Source organism: Harmonia axyridis, chromosome 1 (genome assembly GCF_914767665.1).
Source record: "Harmonia axyridis chromosome 1, icHarAxyr1.1, whole genome shotgun sequence".
Taxonomy (NCBI): domain Eukaryota; kingdom Metazoa; phylum Arthropoda; class Insecta; order Coleoptera; family Coccinellidae; genus Harmonia; species Harmonia axyridis.
Window position 1 is genome coordinate 64884934 of NC_059501.1, and position 20550 is coordinate 64905483.

The 20550-nt window shown below is 32.3% G+C and overlaps 1 long non-coding RNA gene across 1 annotated transcript; it reads right to left on the reverse strand.

The window, feature by feature from the left end:
• Positions 1 to 6369: 6369 nt before the first annotated feature.
• On the reverse strand, positions 6370 to 15299 carry LOC123670878. Its single transcript, XR_006746009.1, has 4 exons — positions 15150 to 15299; positions 11417 to 11657; positions 7525 to 7670; positions 6370 to 6392 (listed from the first exon to the last, which is right to left on the reverse strand). It is a non-coding gene; the product is annotated as an uncharacterized LOC123670878 (long non-coding RNA).
• Positions 15300 to 20550: the final 5251 nt, after the last annotated feature.

The window sequence follows — 20550 nt, forward strand, 5'->3', positions numbered from 1 at the left end:
TTGGAAGAAGTTGGTTTAATTGTGGATGGTACTGTGAATGACATGGGAAGTAATTTTATTGAATTGGCCAATAAATTGGGTGTTACTCCTGAAAGGCCATCATTCACAGTACTTAACAGGGAACGCATATTTTTTTTGATACTCCCCATTTAATAAAAGCTATTAGGAACAATTTAATTAAAAATATATTCAAGTTCAATGGCATGGAAACTTGCTGGTCATATATTGAGCAGTTCTATGAGAAAGATAGAACACAGATGAATAGATGTGCTTCAAGACTCACCAATTCCCATATTTATCCAACTAATTTCGAAAAGATGAAAGTGAGACTTGCCACTCAAATATTGAGTAACACCCTTGCCAGTGGATTAAATACCCACATTAGTTTAGGTGCTTTGCCACAAAAGGCAATTGCAAATGTTATTCTCATCGACAAATTCAATAAGGTATTTGATTTGTTGAACTCTTCATCCCTGGAAGCAGACACTGTTCATCGTAATGCTTTCAGAGGTGAAGATTATCAAATTGAATACCTTAATGAAATGATGCTATTTATCAAATCTATAAAGGTATTTAATACTCAGGGTAAAGATGTTACATCAATAATTAAATGCCTAAAATGTTGGCTCATCACCATAAATGGAATAAAACAGTTGTGGCAAGTCACACATTCATCTGGTTTCAAATATCTTTTCACCAGACGAGTCAATCAAGATTGTTTGGAGAATTTTTTTGGTAGCATTCGTCAACAAGGAGGTAATTCAGTGAACCCCACCCCAATTCAATTTGAACGAACGTTCAAAAAACTTTTTTGTCAGAATTATTTTCATAGCTAAACTTCGAATTGCTCTAATGATTCGGACATAGTACTGACAAATCTGAGTACAATTTTTTTTTCATATAACAAAGAGAACTTGGAACAAGTTTATTGATATATTATATCGAAATAGTACATTACATTAATCTAAGGTATTGATCGCAGTTCTTTAATAACTGTGGGTCAGATCAAAGAAACACCAATAAACTCAGATTTGTCATTACCCATTATAGGAATGAGGATATGTTATCCCAAAATGGGCTCACTTATGTTTGTGGATATTTATTAAGAAAAGTTTTAAACATCCATAACTGTGTCAAATGTTCGGAATTGGGAGGATTCACTGAATTACAAACTAGTAGATTATTGACATATTTTAAGGCCTATGACAATAATCTCAATACATATGGCCTCTTGCAAGCTCCACAGGAAAAATTTCTTGAATTCATTTTTAAAATGGAAAAATTATTTTTTTAAAAATTTGATTCGTTTAGTACTGAAGTAGGAATTGGGAGAAGGTATTTGGAACTTTTCAAGGATATAGAATTTTCTCATGAGTGCCCTGAATTCGATAAAATATATCTCATTAAATTGTTCATAAGAATGAGAATTTTCTATTCCATGAAATTTTCAAATAGGGAATTGGCAACAAATAAAGGGACAAGGAGAAAAATCAATATTTTGAGTCATCTGTAAATATTCAATACAGTAGAATATGTTCTACTCTATTGAATATTCACAGATGACTCAAAATATTGATTTTTATCCTTGTCATTTGTAAATATTCAATAGAGTAGAACATATTCTACTGTATTGAATATTTACAGTTTGTTGTTTACCTCCAAGTGTTGTTCATCCTATTAGTACTTTGCCTTGAGGGATGTTTCTTAATCTTTTCTTTGTTTTTTTAATAATTTCCTTATTATCCTTGGTGTTGATATTCATGTGAATGGTGTACGAATTTTTTTTCATTCTATTCTAGTAGTAATGCTATGTTACCATAATTAAGTAATATAAGGTAATAATGCATTGTCCACCACCATCCATGTTCTAGCCTTGTTCCAAAATATTGTCCTCCACATCCTTTCCTTGAATTTTCCTGAATAGATAGAATTTAATAATGGCTTGGAAACATATTGCGCTGCCTCTCACAAATGCGAAATGTGCAAAATTCATGTAAAATTCAGGAACCATAACTGTTGCTCCACATCTCAGAAGCAAACGCAGCATTTCTAAATTTTCGAATATAACAGCATATTCTAAAGGCGTCTCGTCATTCTTATTTTTCGAGTTGATGTCAATGCCTCTTCCAATCAACAGCTTCGGATCCGGTACCTTCGGCATCACGGTGTTCGAATTCATGTGTTATTGGGCGCGTTCAGCAGACACAACAGTTGTGGAACAGTTGTCAATATTCTATGAATTTTCTGCTGAACGCGTTCGATCAGTTTCAGCTAGGGAGCGTTTCCTACGGAGCGGTCGCCATTTTCGGTAGCGAATTTATTTTAAGCTCCTTTTTGGTAACGTGTTGAGTTAGTGACAAGTGACATTTGTTTTGGGACGAAATTTGAATTTCAAACATAGCAAAGATGGAAACTTTTAGATATTCGTTTAATAATATTACTTATGATGTGACAGAAACTCCACAAATTCATCTCAGAGACTACAAAATGGTAAGTAAATGCGTGAAATGTTATAGGTTAATGTTTCTGTTGATTGAAATAAAAAATTTCTGTTCGTAATGATATCCTAATCGGAACGCATTTTTTTTTTATTTTCGTACTAAGAAAGAAATTACTTTTTCCAGATATTGTTTTCTGCCAGAAATACTTTGAGGGGAACGCTTCAAAATCGGACCATTCATTATCATCCTCAGAGTGTCCTGATTCACCCTGCATTTCAAAAGAATCAAATTCTAGAAAAAGACCTCGATCTGAAAGTAATGATATGTCAGAAGAGAAAGAGAAAAAAAAGACGCGAAATAAATCATTATATGATCATAGAAAAAAAAATGGTTGAAATTGAAGAGAGGCGATTGGACCTCCTTCCCCAAATATCAAAGGATTTGAAGGAACAGACAAGGTTGATGGCTGAAAAGAATAGGTTGACGGCAGAAAGGAATGATATATTAAGGAAATTGTTACCTAACAACTCAAAAGAAAAGAACTAATATAAAAATCAACTCGCAAATTAATTTTATATGGACCACTTGAATTTGCTGTGATAATACGGGAAAGATCCTACAATTGGGATCTTGAAGATCCCAGCCAAGGATCGAAACGTCGACCGATGAAATAAAGAAGATAGTAACAATTGAAGTTTTTCCAACACCCCTTAAACCATTGTTTATTAATTACTTTAGGAAATTATCACATTCTGTATATCAGCATGGGGTTTTATGCTGAAATCCGTGTACGGTATGGAAGGGAAATGTCATCGACCTTAAAATCATGGTCATCTAATAACATCAAGTTGGCAGCGTTGCGGAATCGCAGGGTGTTCCTGTTGGAGTGCAAAAGGCTAGGTTTACATCCTAAACACATGACCAATAACTTCAGTCAATTATATGGATCTGTGACAGACGAGGTGTCGTCCAGACAAGCAGTGAACATGGAGAACAAGGTATTAAACATGTTCTTAAAATTTGAAATTACAGTAACAATAACAAAAATGAAAAGAATAGAAAGAGAAGTTGAACGACTTAAACTCAGCATGCACTTCCTAAAGATATTACTAACCATTTTTTCTCTTATCAGAACAACAAGTATAATAGACAGTTTGCGTTGACGAAACAAAAAAATCTGGATAAGGTGAGAGCTTTGACAGATGCACAATTGGGAAAAGTCAGACCACAAGAAAGGTGGGTTAAAAATATAAGTGTAACAAATGTCCCAGATAGAGTTCTAAAATTCTTGTCACTGGGTCCTAAATTCAGCATTGACATTCCTAAGAAAGAAATCTTCAATTATTCCAGTCACTACCGATGAAAGAATATCAAACAGTTATAAGCACATTAGAAACACTTTCCCTGGCTGATGAATCACTAATCACGTTAACTGTGGTCAAAGGGAGGTTACTCGATGAAGAAACAAAGCTGAAGACACTATCGAACAAGTTCAAAGAAGAAGTTCAGTCATCTGCTGTTTTTGTGGCAAATCAAGGAAATACTAAAACATATCACAGGCAAATGAATAGGAAGCAAGGTAACGTCACAGGAAAAGGGGCAAACCAGGAAAAGTTTCCATACAAATGTTACTTCTGTAACAAAACTGGACATAAAAAAGCATTTAATGCTGAGGCCTATGTAGATGATGTTCCAGAAGCCTACGATGATATAGAAGGTAGAGCTGATGAAGAATATTGGAAATTAGCAGTAAAAAGGGAATTGGATGCGCTCCAGGAAAGTAATACTTGGACATTATGTGAGCCACCGATAAATCAAAAAATCATTGAAAACAAGTGGGTTTTCAAAATAAAACGAGATTCACATGGGAATGCTCACACATATAAGGCAAGGCTAGTTATTAAAGGCTGTAGTCAACGTAAAAGGGTTCGATTACAAGGAAACATATTCGCCAGTTGCAAGGTTAGTCACCGTGAGAATTTTATTTTCAATAATAATTTCTCAGAATTTAACCTGTATACAAGTAGATGTAAATAACGCATTTTTAAATGGAGAACTAGAAGAAGAAATTTACATGAGGAAGCCTGAAGGGTTAGATGACTCTTCAACAAGTGTTTGTAGATTAAATAAATCGCTTTATGGATTAAAACAAGCGCCAAGAACATGGAATTTAAAATTCGATAATTTCATTACAAGTTTAGGATTTGAAAGGAGTAAATATGATAATTGTCTCTATATACGTAAATTAAATTCTCGGATCACGTATGTACTCATATATGTCGACGATATTCTCTTAGCAGCAAAAAATTATGATGAATTAGAAGAAGTCAAATCTAAACTGATGTCAGAATTTGAATCAAAAGATTTAGGAAAATTAGAATATTTTCTTGGAATTAAAATCTTGCACAATCCTAATACATTATTTCTGTCAATTGAATAATTCTTAAAGAACGTACTGAAACGATTTAAAATGAATGAATGTATCCCAATATCAACACCATTAGAAGTTAAACCACCTAGAGATTTAATAGGCCCATGTATAATAGATATAAAACCATATCGAGAATAGTTGGTTGCTTAATGTACGTCATGGTATCAACCAGACCAGATCTATGTATGGCAGTTAATTTCTATAGTCAATTTCAATCGAATGCAACTGAAAGTCAATGGGTTGGTTTGAAACGTGTACTCAGATATGTTAAAGAAACGTTAAATTATGGATTAATATATTCTAGAAACATCACAGAACCTCTTATAGGTTATGCTGATGCTGACTGGGCTAACGAATATGACAGAAAGTCAATAAGTGGCTACTTATTTGAAGTTTTTGGAAACCTGGTTTCATGGTGTACTAAAAAGCAAAGAATGGTCACTTTGTCTTCTACAGAGGCAGAGTATGTATCATTTAGTCAAGCAGCGTGTGAATTGATCTGGTTGAAAAATTTGCTTCTTGAAATAAACATAATTGTTGAAACAGTTAATATATTTGAAGATAATATGTCTTGTATCCATCTCTTAACTAAACCAGACCATTCAAGACAAAAACATGTTGATGTCAAATACCACTTCATTAAAGAATTAATAAGTGCAAATGAGTTGAAACAAAGATAATGAACTGTACTTTATTATTTAAATCTTTTTTGATGTAATATTGACTACTTTCAATGTGATCTTGCGTCAATGACCATAGCTGTCGAGACACGTTAATTTAAATAAATAAATAATAAATGAGTTGAAAGTTCTGTATATTAACACTAATGATCAAAAGGCTGATATTCCCACTAAAGGACTTAAAGTTCTTAAATGATTGTAAAGTCTTTAACGCTTCCCAGCATGGTTTTTTGGAGGGGCGTTCAGTTCAGACCACGTTGTATCAATTTACAGAAAGGGTATTGAAAATAATTATTTTTTTGTTCGATTTGATCTATATAGAAAATTATATAAAAAGCTTGTTGAAATTGTTGTTTTATATTTACTTGAAAATCTTAACTAGCAGCGCGTTCGGCAATAGCATCCGAGAGCGGGCGAATTTTTTAGTCACGTGACCACAGATTTTACAAATAATCAAGATTTATCTGAAATCAACGAACGGTACAGAGCATCAGCTGTTATGACAGTTCTTTGATATTTGCATGTGGCGCCCTTCGTGGCGAAATGAAATGAAATCATTAGTAAAACATAATCAATAATCATAATAAACGCTATTACTGTCTTCCCTGCTGAAGAGGTGTTAGAAATTTAAGTTTTTTAAATATACTAAGAAGTTTTGAGTTTTCCATATCCGATTTTCACTATTGAAAAGGAATTCTGAAGGTATGGACTTTATTATTATAAATAATTTATTGCAAGAAATTCACAAATTCAGTGATGTGTAGTTGGTTGCCACAATTCATATCATAATAAGAAAAACTAGCTTTTTTTACATTTCTGGTTCCCACGAAAGGAGATATCCTGTAATTTTGAGAGAATATCGTGAGAATCAAGGAAAAGATATGGATTATTAGTATGAGAAGAGTTTGGTAAGAATATTTGAGAAATGTTAGCAAATGTCTTTCATCTAAAACTTATTGTAGTGCTAATCATACTTTGAGGGAAATGGCAACCTGAAGTATTCCATATATATGCAGTGCTCATTTTGTATGAAACGTGAGGAATAATGATCCTGATAGAACTTCATTTAACCTAAAGATTTGTACAGGTTAGTTCAATTTAAATTATGTCATATTCATCTAATCCATTTTACTTATTTCAGAAGTATAAAAAATGGATAAATCCACTACAAGAATGAAAAGATATAAAAGAGAAATAGCCTGATCTAGTAGAAAGTATATACCCAAGGACAAATCACTTCTTCAATTTGAAATTAGCATTAATAAAGCTTATAGACAAAAATGGAGACATAGATTCTTTTGAGAGATATAGATCAATAAGTATTTTGTCCAGTTTCTCAAAAATTTTTGAGCATGTTATGAGTAATTTCTTAAATGATTGTAAAGTCTTTAACGCTTCCCAGCATGGTATTTTGGAGGGGCGTTCAGTTCAAACCGCGTTGTATCAATTTGCAGAAAGGGTATTGAAGATAATTATTTTTTTGTTTGATTTGATCTATACAAAAAATTGTATAAAAAGCTTGTTGAAATTGTTGTTTTATATTAACTTGAAAATCTTAACTAGGTCGGATCTGTTGGTTCATTCATTCATGAATATTCTGTTCGAATATTCTATGGTTCGGATGATGCTATCAACACAATATTCTACAAATAGTTATTTTAACTCTATTTAATACCGATTAGTAATATAAATTAAAGATAAGCCAAATCACAAAAATCATCAAAATATTTGGAAACATAGTGCGTCCACTTTAACACAGTGCGTCCACTGTAAAATAGAAAACTACAGGCCAATAACATTACTTCCAGTGTTGGGAACTCCACAACTCAACATGAAATATTCAATGTAATAAGAAAAGCATTGAAATTTGAGACACAAATTATTAATCATTTTCTGTGATATAATCCGAATAATAGTTACATGAAAATGACGAGAAAATCAAGTGAAAAATTGGTGAAAAGAAGGTACTTACCCACATACTCATTCAGCTTCATTTTTGAAACTTGTAACCAAGGTTGAACACTCCTGATAATTCGGATGTCGATGAACATTGAACGGCAAAGACAGGGATTTTCAAAAGTATAGAGTAGTTACACAATTACATCCCCATTTCTTTTCCTGAAATAAAAATTTGTGATATAATTCTAGACAATGAATTCTTAGAAGTATATGTCATTAAATTTTACTCATCCGTTATTTATCCATAAAATTAAGAGAAGGGTGAAGATTCATGAATCTGACCCAAGCTATGATAAAGTTAATATCTCTTCGATAAATGAATATAAAATCAAAGATATACGATAAAAGACTAATTGTCAAGCATATGCGCATACTAGAAATATTAACAGATCAATGAATCTAATCACAATGGTTTTCTCATTGGAAGTTCTAGAAACTATAAGAACTATATATCATTATCAAAAATTTTGTTCTTATTTCAATTACTGCTATATAGGAATTAGCTTTTAACATCTTTGGGCAAATTATTTACTTTGGCAGAATATTGGCTAGAATATCTTGGATCTGCTATTCATCACTGGTAATCCTGAATAGAAAGACTTAAAAAACATAAATAGTTAATGGAAATCACTATTCAAAACTTAAAAGCAAAAATTGAATTTCAAAGCAAACTGATGAAATTACTTCCATATAAGCAATAGATACATCATTGATCTCAAAAATATACAGATCGAAGCCCTGTGTGTGTGAATATACTTTCAAAGCCCTTCATAAAAAACAATGATGAATGAATAAACTACAGTTAATTGATTAGAATATTTATCTATTACAACAATTAATATCAATCATGAAAAAAATTCAAAGAACTATTACATTAGCTTTGATGGTATCACTAACTTATTAATTATATTCGTTCAAGAACTTACAGAAATAATTAATGACTCATTAATCAAAAAGATCTGTTAAAATGTATTTAAAAAACCTGAATTTTCAAGAATTGGAGTAATATACATAAGTATATTGGAAAAACTATTGCATGTTCATTGCATATACCTCTTCTATGTCAGAATCCTTATATTTACCTAAGCATTCATTCTATACCAAATATCCAAATGAAAACCGTGATACCACCTACAGAATACATATATCAGGATTGAAAAAATAATTGTGGACAGAATAATGCCAGATAGATATTCAAATTATCTACTCTACTCAAAAACTAGTAAGAGGCCAATGCTCCTTTAGTAACCTCACAACATGCATCTTTGCAAAAGCAAGTAATGACTAAAAAATACAGATACAACTAGAAACATCCTTAAAAAATATGGAAATAAAATAAATTCTGAAAACGCAAAAGCAAGCTCGATAATTTCTTCAAATCCATTATGCAGATTAATAATTGATTACACAATATTTGCGAATGTGCATACATACTCTCTTACAGTTCAATTAAAAGATTTAGGAACAAATAAAATCATCAACCTTGAGCAGAAACACATTCCAGAAGAAGCAGAATATTTGAAAGATTCCACTGCCATTCACCCATTAATTCAATTTTAGTGATGCAAAGATTGAAAAATTGTACCGTGGTAGGAAGATTAGTGCAAAATCAAGAAAGAATAACCTTAACATGTGTTTTATTTTTGTGAGATAAACATGAATCGTTAACGACCACAGTAGCAAATTTTTGTTAAGATGATACTTATTGGTTCCAAAGGGGTGAGAATGTACACCAGAGTGGATAAAAAGCTGTATTGAAAGGCAAGTGAGCACGTAGTATGAACTCAAATTAATGTAGAGGTAAAGATAAAATTGAATTGTACCATTTATAAGAAATAGATACAAACAATGTAGCAATGTATAAAAAATTTTAACGGTAACGTACACTTGTCTCAGGTGTTTGGCAGTCACCATACAGCTGCCATAATAATATTTATTTATGTAGATCATAATATAAGTGTGACTGACAAAGAATGTGATAGGGCTCCTTAAAGTACATCATCTGTGGGTGATTAGTTACTATTCGTGACCTATTTCTTGAATCAACAATGCCATTTCCGAACAAATCCCAGAAAGAAATAAGGAAAATTTCAATCAGAAATTGGCAACAATTAATACCGTAAGATTTATTTCATTAAGTGCCAGTTAACTGCTGAAAGAATAATATAAATTTGCCTTGAAACTGTCATCAAAAAATGAAAACTGGCTTATATTATCTACTAGCAACTTTGGAGTGGCATTGGCTGCGGAAAAAATATATAGATTCCCTCCATCACTGTTCAAAAGGTTGCTCGATAGTTTTGATCTGTCGTCAGTATTAGCCGTGAAATGGGGGAGAAGGGAATAAAGCAGCAGCAATCACTAATTTCAGTTATACTCTCATAAGGTTATGCCTGTAGGACACTAGCTACAATCAAATGGATTTCTTGGGGCTTCCCAGATGATTTTTATGCAGTCAAAGTAAAGTGTCCATTTAAACATAGGAACTACAGTCTGACTAACGCTTTAAAAAACTAGAACATATTTGATTTATAAGGCCATCTCTTGCCAAATGTATCAGTTTCTGACAGTATTCTTGTATTAATAGGAGATTTGAAAATCAATTATTCACAAACTTGGACTTTGGAAAAATTAAATAGGGAGGACCAATTATTATCAACATTAAAGAAGTTAATGCATACTTTTCCTCAGCAGGATTTGGTCCAGATATTTAGCATTCCATAGTGAACTGTATCAGTTAGTAATAATAACATAAGTACTAAACAAAATATTGTTTAAAAACTACTGCAAAAAATGCCAGATTGACAAAAGAATAGATCATACCTTCCAAATGGCAGTGCTTTTAAGAATTGCAGTAAAAGTATTTCACCACGCAGAAATATATATTGCAGTTCCTAGAAGTTCAATGTCCCCACAGCGCTTAAAAGCAGAGAAATACTTCGAAGGAACTAATAGGTAAATTTCTTGAATGTTTATGTAATCCATTTTCATATTTTTCATTTGTTGATGTTTCTGCAAATGGGGTCATTATAATAATTTCAGGTGTAAATATGAGTTGAGGCTATGTAAAACGCTTTTTTACAGAAACTGGGGTATGATAAGGACTTCAGACTTATTGGTGCTAATCTGGTTTTGTTAGATTATTAATTAATAGTGAAATCGTTTTATAAGTTCTCATATTTAGAAAAAAGAGGCGACTTTTACAGACACCCAGAAAAATGAAATCTTAATTGAATTTGATAATTGTTAGGTTAGGATACAGAACAGATTGTCAGATTTAGGAGAACTAAAATGGCGGAGAGACAGAAGAACTTCTTCTTTTTCATGTACCGTGGTCAGTGTGCGGATTGCGGAGGTTGGAAAAGACAAATATCACTTATAATTTTTTTATAATTATCATTAACGAAGTAATTCACTTTTCTTTTTTCATCAATTTGTCTCATGTAATTTCGATATTGAATTTTTCAATCATTAAGCTTTGACTAATAGTAATTCAGCATTGTAATCAAAGAGTCATGAACTATTGTACTTCAGCTAATCAATTAGTTTGTAGTTTGATAGAATTCAAGTACGTACTTGATAAATAAATACTTGACTTGACATTGAGAAACTACCACTTGACTTCAACTTGACTTGATTTCAAGTCAAGTAGGGGTTATTTATATAATAAATAGATTAATAAAGCAGTTCCTTTATCTCTTATAATATGAAATTGAATTATAACAAAGACATCTGAGTTAGCGAATTTCAAGATATTAGTTTTTACAGGTTATGGAATTCCCTACATATTTTGTTTTGCCAGCATTGTAACTGGGGTGAATAATCATTTTCTGCATGGAAATCCGAATAATAGTTAGATTAAAACGATGCGACAAGTGAAAAATCTGTGAAAAGTAGATACTTACCCACATACTTATTGAAATTCATTTTTGGAACTTGAAACCATGGGCTTTAACACTGTTTAACATTGTTCACTAGAAATTCCTTCACACTAATGTTAAGTTCAACACCATGTTATTATAGAGTAAAATCAATAATTTCAACAATCTCTTCTGGAATTCGCGTAATAATATCTTTTGAGTTAAACCATATTAATTTGTCATCTTGGCAGTCTAGAGTCGATGAACATTGAATAGCACTTCCTTCCTGAAAGAGTAAATTGTGATTAAATTTTACCCAATGAGTTCTCAGAAGTAGGTAAAGCCGACTCTCGTTAACTCGAAATCCTTGATAACACGAATTATTTTCCTTGTTCTTAAGCTTAGTCGAAGAGACCAAAGCCAATGAGATTGTATTGGTAACTTTTAAACCATAAGAGTTGGAAGGTCGGTCAAATGGAGAAAAAGTTGCATTCATAGAAGCATTGTCAAGCAGTTCAAAAAAATCTGGATTATCAGGGCCGGTTATTGAGATATCATAAGAAAAGTAAATTTTGTCATTTTGATTTTTCTTTTTTTCCCAATTTATTTCAAATATCATATCAAAAAATGTTACAGGGATTTTTTATTCGACAGTAAATTATTCTCAATTTTACGTAATCAGATTTCGTATCCAACGTTTCGTACTCTCTGGGCCAACCTCAACCTCATTTTGTTCAATACGGTCCTGCATATTTTATGACACTTTTCGAAATAACTTCTAACGCTGAATTCAACGATATATCATACAATGTCATTCAAAATTGATTAATGATTTTCAGGTGATTTTGACCCTTGTCCAATTTTTTTTGGGTCGGATCTGTATTACATTTAAGTACCTTTAGTTTAATTAACATGCAATGCATTTCGATAAGAAAATCAACTTACCCATCTTGAACTAAATGGAACATATCAGAATCAAAGCAAGAAACCAGTAATAATTATTTACATATTTCAATTCATAATAATTTAACGAAAGTATAATTTAATGAAAGAAAAATCAAATGGTCGAAAGTAAATGAAACTTAATGAAGTAAGTGTTCGAAAATCGAAATGTCCACCATTTGGTAAAATGCACTTCACGGTTCTGGAACCCATACTTCTTATACATTTGCTTGTTTCGTCACCTTGAATACCTTCCAATACATTCTCAATCTTCTCGCGAGGAATCACTATTGTTGGATTCGTCATTTGTTCCGTTGAAACAAATTACTGAATCGAACTTTTTTTTGAGATCATTACGATATAATTTTTGCGAGGCTTGGTATTCAAATTCAAAATCACTATATTCGCGTCTTTTGACTATTTTATTAACAGTTGTTTTTGATAAATTCCATTCACTGGCCACAGTTCTCGATTTTTTTCTGGGTTCAATTGAATTTGGTTCAGAACATTGATATCGTTGATAGACTTGTTTTTCTTACATGCACACCAGTAAATTTGGACAACAGTCAAAATCACCTGAAAATCAATTTTGGATGACATTGTATGATATATCGTTGAATTCAGCGTTTAAAGTTATTTCGAGAAGTGTCATAAAATATACAGGTCCGTATTGAAAAAAATGAGGTTGAGGTTGGCCCAGAGAGTACGAAACGTTGTATACGAAATCTGATTACGTCAAATTGAGGATAAATTTCTGTCGAATAAAAATTCCTTTAACATTTTTTGATAATATTTTAAATAAAGTGGGAAAAAAAGAAAAATCAAAATGACAAAATTTACTTTTCTTATGATATCTCAATAACCGGCCCTGATAATCTTGATTTGTTTGGACTGCTGGACAATGCTTTTATGCATGCAACTTTTTTCTATTTGACCGACCTTCTAACTCTTATGGTTTTTAAGTTACCAATACAACCCCATTAAAAAGTGGACACTCTGTATAGTCTAAGGTTTACCTCTATTTCTCATACTTAACCTCTGTAAGTCAAATTTAATCAAGATTGATCTGTCTATCTCGAAATACACCTAAGTCGAACTATACGTAACTCGAAGAGAAATCTTGGCCCCCTGGTGATGCGACTTAACCATATACCAGTGTCCGTAAAGTATGGAACAAATTCATTTTCAGCTAAACAGACCATTTTAAGGAATAATCCTGAAACACGTCGATTTTCGATTTGAATTTACTGTATTTTAAAATAATAATCTAATATACAGGGTGAATTACTTTCAAGTAATGACGTCACCGTCATTCTTTTTAAATGGAACACCCCCATTTTATCTCAATGTTCGGATTACTCTAGCTGAGCTGATTCCAAAAATGTATCACATGTTGATTCCAACAATACAATAGTTTTGTGTGTGCTCATGAAGTAACGCGTAAAATTTTTATTAGTTAAATTAACCATATTATCGAAAATACTTATTGTCTAGCGGTTGTAGTTGGTTACATTTTTAGATTAATGAAAATGAGCTGTTTCCAAACATGTTTGGTACTTGTGGTCTAGCAGACAGAATATGAAAGAAATTATTTTTATCAATTTAAAAAAAACATAGCCGTCTAGTTTTTTGTGAAATGTCATTATTTGTTTAGTAATTTATTGGTGTTCAATGACAGTTTAGTACTACAATATTTTTGGTATTCGTGAATGTTTTAATTATTGCTTAGATTTAATTTATTATTTTTGTCTACCCTGTACCAATTGGAATCAACATGTGATACATTTGTGGAATCATCTCAGCTAGAGTAATCGGAAAATTGAGACGAAATGGGGGTGTTCCATTTAGAAAAAATGACGGCGACGTCATTACTCGAAAGTAATTCAACCTGTATCTTAGATTATTATTTCAAAATACGGTAAATTACAATCAAAAATCGACGGGTTTCAGGATTATTTCTCAAAATGGTCTGTTAAAAATTCTAAAAATGAATTTGTTTCATACTTTACGGACACAGTGTATAAATATATATTTGAAGTTTGTAACAATGTGATATAGATACAACAAATTGAATTTGTTTTATGTGTACTTACAGGTTTTTCTAATTTATGCGTCAACATATAATACAAAAAGGAATATATACATCATTAAATTTCACCCATATATTTGTTATCCATAATATAAAGAGAAGAACTATGAAGGGAATTTAAAAGCTTGTGAGCGATCTTCATTTATGCGCCTATTGAAAAAATATTCATTTCAAGCAGCAAAATTTTATTTCAATTGAAATGTGAAAAAACGAAAATCTCAATCCGATTGTATCTTCATTAATAAAAATATTGGGTATTTCTTTTCTCTTCTGTGGAAAATTCGTTCATTTTACAATACCTTGTAGAACAAAATCGAGTGGTAGGTAATACCTCAGCTTCACACAGATTTCATAGTTATATTTCACTATTACATGGTTAGTACTCGGAACTGTCCTGTCATGGATTTATCTATTATAGGTCAAATTTGTGATTCAGAAAACTGTTCTGCCAACCCACATTTTGCAAAAATCACTAAACGATATTTATGGGAATATTCCATTAATTCAATTAAAAATTCATTGAGTTAGAAAAAATAATGTATACCTAATACTCGTACAGAAGGCTCATTCTAACACTTTTTCATACAAAAACTTGCGAATTTCAACTCGTGGAAGAATATCAATATCAATGCCTCCTTCTGCATTTATATCATAAATAACTATTAACTATAGCGAAATTTTTATTTCCTATAATTCAGATGACATCAAAATTTTGAATAAAACGTAAAATTGTTATTAGATAGTTACCTGAGAAATCTCAACTTGGTTGGATCTGTTCTTATGTGTTGTATCTTCACGAAATGAAAGAAGAAATATTGTCAATCCATTTATAAGATTAATCAAATATATCAAATAAAGACGTTATTATATCGGCTACTTGGCATCAACTAAACTATATGTATCTACATGTGTATGAAATAGATAAGAAAACATGAGATCGAAATATGCCGACATAAACTGAGTTCTTTCCTGTCAATAATGATATTTACCTACTATATTTACATGAATTATTTACAATTAGATTCATTTCAATAAAAAAATTCTTAATTTTGTTCTCACATGTTTTATTTTTTTATGTTTGTGGGGAATCTTATAGGAATATTTAGCGATAATCAGTGTATAATTATTCTAGAAGGTACCCACGGTTCATTTTCTGAGTTTAATTTGAACTTCTACTAATATAAATATATTTGAATACACTCATTTATTATAATATTATTATAATAAAACCTGAATCCGTTTCAAAACGAAATTTAACTGGATTCAATTGATCAATAATTATTCCTTTCACAGAATACTTCGAGATGAAGTTGAAAAATCATCAACCACGATAATACTCCTACTCGAAATTTATTTCTGCAGATGTTAGTTATTGATTGATGTTTTGAACTTCTCAGAAAATAGAATTTTGTTTTGAATCCTTTTCCATACGTTGGTAACTGCTTTTTCCGATGCAGAATATTTGACTCATCTATAATCGAATAAAAAAAAATTGTCACGTAATTTTCACTACGTTACATCAATGCGAACGGCAGCTGTTCGCCAGAGAGCATTTAGGTCGTGGGTTTATAATTTTTGAGACACTACAATATTTTAACTATGAAAAATGGGCGCCACTTGAATCAGCTCAAATTAACTAAGAATATTAAACTGTTTGAAAATCAAGAAACAAACAGTTATGTATGGTTTATTATTTAGGTGACAATGAATTAATGAAACGTTGATATTCTGGCAAAAAATAGTCTAATGTTCATATAGGGTTAGTAATTTCTTCGAGAAGGCACGTAAATAAATCACACACTCAGTTTTGAAATAAGTACACCAAACTTTTCCTTAATGTTCAGGAATTCGCAGTTAAAAGTTATCACAGTTTTGTGTAATACTGACCTTGATGTTAGAAGAACGAACGAAACAAAATGGCGGTAGCAGCAGTTCCAGGAATTCTACAAGTACATATATGATGATTGATACAATCAGGTAAGTAAAATCAACAGTCCTGACGTAGATTTCGTAATCGAAACTTTATGGTAATAGATCGATAATTCCTAAACCTCCGGTAGGAACCCTAAAAATTACAATTCTCACATGTTACAAAAAACATAATAGTCTTACGAGACTCACCTTTTAATATATAAAGGGTTTTTATGAATTTGGACAGAATCTGAGTGTTACTGAACGAAACGACAATAATTTCTGTTTTAAAACGGTAATTTTAAATTTCTAATTGACAAATCCTTTTCAGGTCAACAACGAAATACGATATGAAAAATCTGGAATCTTTCTTATCGACTACCGATCAGATAAGAATTAAGAGAGCCATGGACACCGATCGCCACCTGTCTTTTATTCATATTGTTACTCATATTGATGAAATATATTTCTGCATATTTATTAATTGATTTCAATTATTCCCGCAAGATGGACTGAGGAAGAGAAGAGGAAAATCTTTTTTGCTTTCAAAATGAACCATTTATATATGTTTGACACGAAAATAATTTCGAACCGTTACAAAATCAATTGCATATTTAATATTTTTTCCAGATTTCAACATTTTTCCTACTTTATCTATTAATGTCCTTACAACATTTTCCGCAGCACCATCAATTGCTGAATGTTTTGGAGGAGAAACAGTGTGTAATAGTATATTCTAAAACAAGTTGCAGAATGGGCTCCTATTCCAACACGAATGCGTGTTGGAATTGTCTTCTGCAACGAGTATTAGACGAAATTTTCTCTATTTCAGTCAAATTTTATGAAATATTGTCGAAATTCAATGAAAAATTCAGACAATATCTCATAGCGACTTTTGTATTGTATCTTGGCAGTTGGTGTGTCTGTTACGAAAATTGACAGATTATGGATTTTGAATTTTAATCGTACTATTAAATTTCTTGCAAGTTTTATACTGATGATTAGATTTTAATTTGTAGAGTCAAAAAATAGCTAGATCACCAAAGTCTTTTCATTTAAAATAACTCCAGTTTTATTGAAAAATGTAATATGAAATATTGTAATTGAATACAATAATGTTAGTGAAGTATTGTATTTAATTGATGCATTGGTTCTTACTTGACGGAAGTAGGTACTTTTTGGAATCATGAGTAATTGATGGTTGTTTTCATCGTGAGCAATCTTGTTTATAGTTGTAATGAGGGGGGTTACTGTGGACATAACCCCTTATTGATTACACAGGCCAACAAAATGAAAAAAAAAATTTGGTGCCAGAAATCTAACATCTGATTTTAGATGTTTTTAATGTGCTGATTCCAAAAATGCCACCAGATTTTTTCTATCAGCTCTAGTTTTTGAGATACACGTTACAGGTTAAATGATATATTTTTTTCTGATAAAGGACAACAAATAAAGAGATAAATATGTACTTAATCGTCAAAATGAAATTTCCCAGAATCTAATTAGCCAAATGGATACCTGGAATTGGAATCAGAAAACGATAGCGATTTTGAAGCAGATTTAGCAACTCCGCAGTGTTTCAATCAAGAAGAACTAAACGATCTTATAAGAGACCTGAATCTCTCAAAGGAATCCGCTGAATTACTTGCATCCAGATCAAAAGAAAAAAATCTACTTTGTCGAGGTACTAATATTACATTTTATCGTAAAAGATATGAGGATCTGCTGCCTTTTTTCACTCAGGAAAATGACTTGGTATTCTGTAACAATATAAAAAGGCTCTTAGAAAAAATGGATTTGCCTGAATACACTCCAGATGATTGGCGCCTTTTTATTGACAGTTCAAAACGTAGTTTAAAATGTGTTCTTTTACATAACGGTAACAAATATGGCTCAATTCCTATTGGTCATTCTACTACCATGAAGGAAGAATATGAAACAATAGCATTAGTTCTGAGAAAAATTAAATACGAAGAACATCAGTGGTCATTTTGTGTTGATTTAAAAATGGTTAACTTCCTCCTTGGACAGCAGAGTGGTTATACAAAATATCCTTGTTTTCTGTGCCTTTGGGACAGCAGAGCTAAAAATGAGCACTGGGTGTTTCGTCTCCAAAGAACACCTACCCGGTGAACAAAGACGTCTAATATGGAGAATGGTAAACAAATATGATTCCAAAGGAGGCTTCAAATAACTATTGTCTCGTAAAATATATTCACAAAACTGACAACATCAAAATATAATTTCTTCGAAAAAAAATTATGTTTCTTAGATATCTTAGATACAGAGTTTCTCCAACATACTCCCACCTTGAGTTACAAAACATCAGAGGAGTAACTCAATTCCAAATCACCCTGTATACTTCGATGGGGGTTTGACAATTCTCCCGTATCTTGTGATCTCAGGTTTTTTCTCATGTGCGGGTTTGTCATCTTTTTCATTTTTCTGTTCTTCTGGTTCTCTGTCCCTTTTCGTTCCTTTCTCTTCTTTCATTTTTTCTTGTCCTATTTTGTTTAGAGCATGGAAATCTATTTCGTTATCCCGACTATTGATTTCTAGGGGATAAATTCTTTGCACTGGTCTCAATAATGACCCCGTAGCTGTTTTCAGGCGAACTACTCGAATTTTACCATCTCGCCCTGGAATCATTTCTTCTATTCGAGCCAGTGGCCAATCCAAGCCAAGTGGACCGGCAAGATCTACACCTGCGACTTCGAATACATTTGCATCTCTCACTCTATCTCTTGGCAAAGGTATCGGTGAAACTTCGGATGATTTTCCATTGTATCGTCTGCATACAACACATTTTGTAACGATTGATCTAAGTGTTTTTCTTCCTTTAAGTATCCAAAATCTTTCTCTCAGCAGGCCCTGTACACCAACATGGGAAGCTTTCACATGTTGTTCATGAGCAATTTTATCGACTACTGGATGCTTGCTGGGTAAAACAGCTGGGAAACGGAAATCTCGCGAATCTTCTCGGGCAGAAATTTTCGTTGAAAGTCGTATTATTCCATCATTATCAATAAAAGCACATAAAGTTTTCAGTTTGGGATCATTCAGTCCCTCAAATGCCTCTTCTTGAATAAACTTTATGATGCAGTTTTCGGACGAAATCAGCTCTGCCAGTGACAATGGACCTCTTTTCTTTTCATTTCGGTTAAGAGAGTTGAAAATGAATCTTCGTATCCAACTCAATATCCTCACGATTTTTTCGAATCCTGAAAAACGCTCGTAAAACCATGAAGAACATTGGTTTGAAAATAACATTGAAGAAGTCACACACTTTCTTTTTTCAGTATTGATAACATTTTCTTCGACAGAATAATTTTGAGAAGGCCATTGTTCAGGGGATTTTTTTAGCCATTCCGGACCCTCCCACCATCTCGACTCAACTAATTGCTTAGGAGAACATCCACGAGAAGGTAGGTCGGCTGGGTAGAAATGATCTGGAACGTGAAACCACGCTTCCTTATTCGTTAAATTACGAATTTCTTTCACTCGATTCCATAAGTCGGTAGGGTCCAAGTCTCTACTCAACATAGAAGTAACAACCAGCATTGAGGAATTTAAAGATTGCTCATTCGAAGTAACTTTGCCCATGATTGTCCATCCCAATAGCGTATGCAATGCCACAAGTCCACATTTGAGTTCATGACGTTTTCCAGTGAATAACTTTCCAGCAATATCAGCTCCAATTAAAATATCAACGGGGCCATCTTTTGTATCTGAAATTTCTATTCCCAATGAACTTAGTTCATCCATCCAAGGTCCTTGCCTTACAGAAGTAACATTATTACAGATGACTGTTTGGTCTAGAGCTTCGAAGTTACACGCATAGTAGTCGTGGATACTACTCAATCGAATTCGATAACAATGATGGTTGCAAACGTCAGAATTCGTGTGCCCTCTTTGGTGGCACGAATACTGACGTTTGCAACCATCATTGTTATCGTTTTTCAAGAGAAAAAATCTTACTTCCGCCCTTGCATATCAAGCTAGGCCTAATGAAGCAATTTGTGAAGGCCTTAAATCGAGATGGAAATTGTTTTGGGTATTTGTCACGTAAATTTCCTGGCATTAGCACGGAAAAACTAAAAACTGGTATATTTGATGGTCCTCAAATAAGGCAACTTGTTAAAGATCCACAATTCACCACATCAATGAACGAGACTGAATCTAACGCTTGGAGTTCATTTGTTCAAGTAGTACAAAATTTTCTTGGCAATCATAAAGC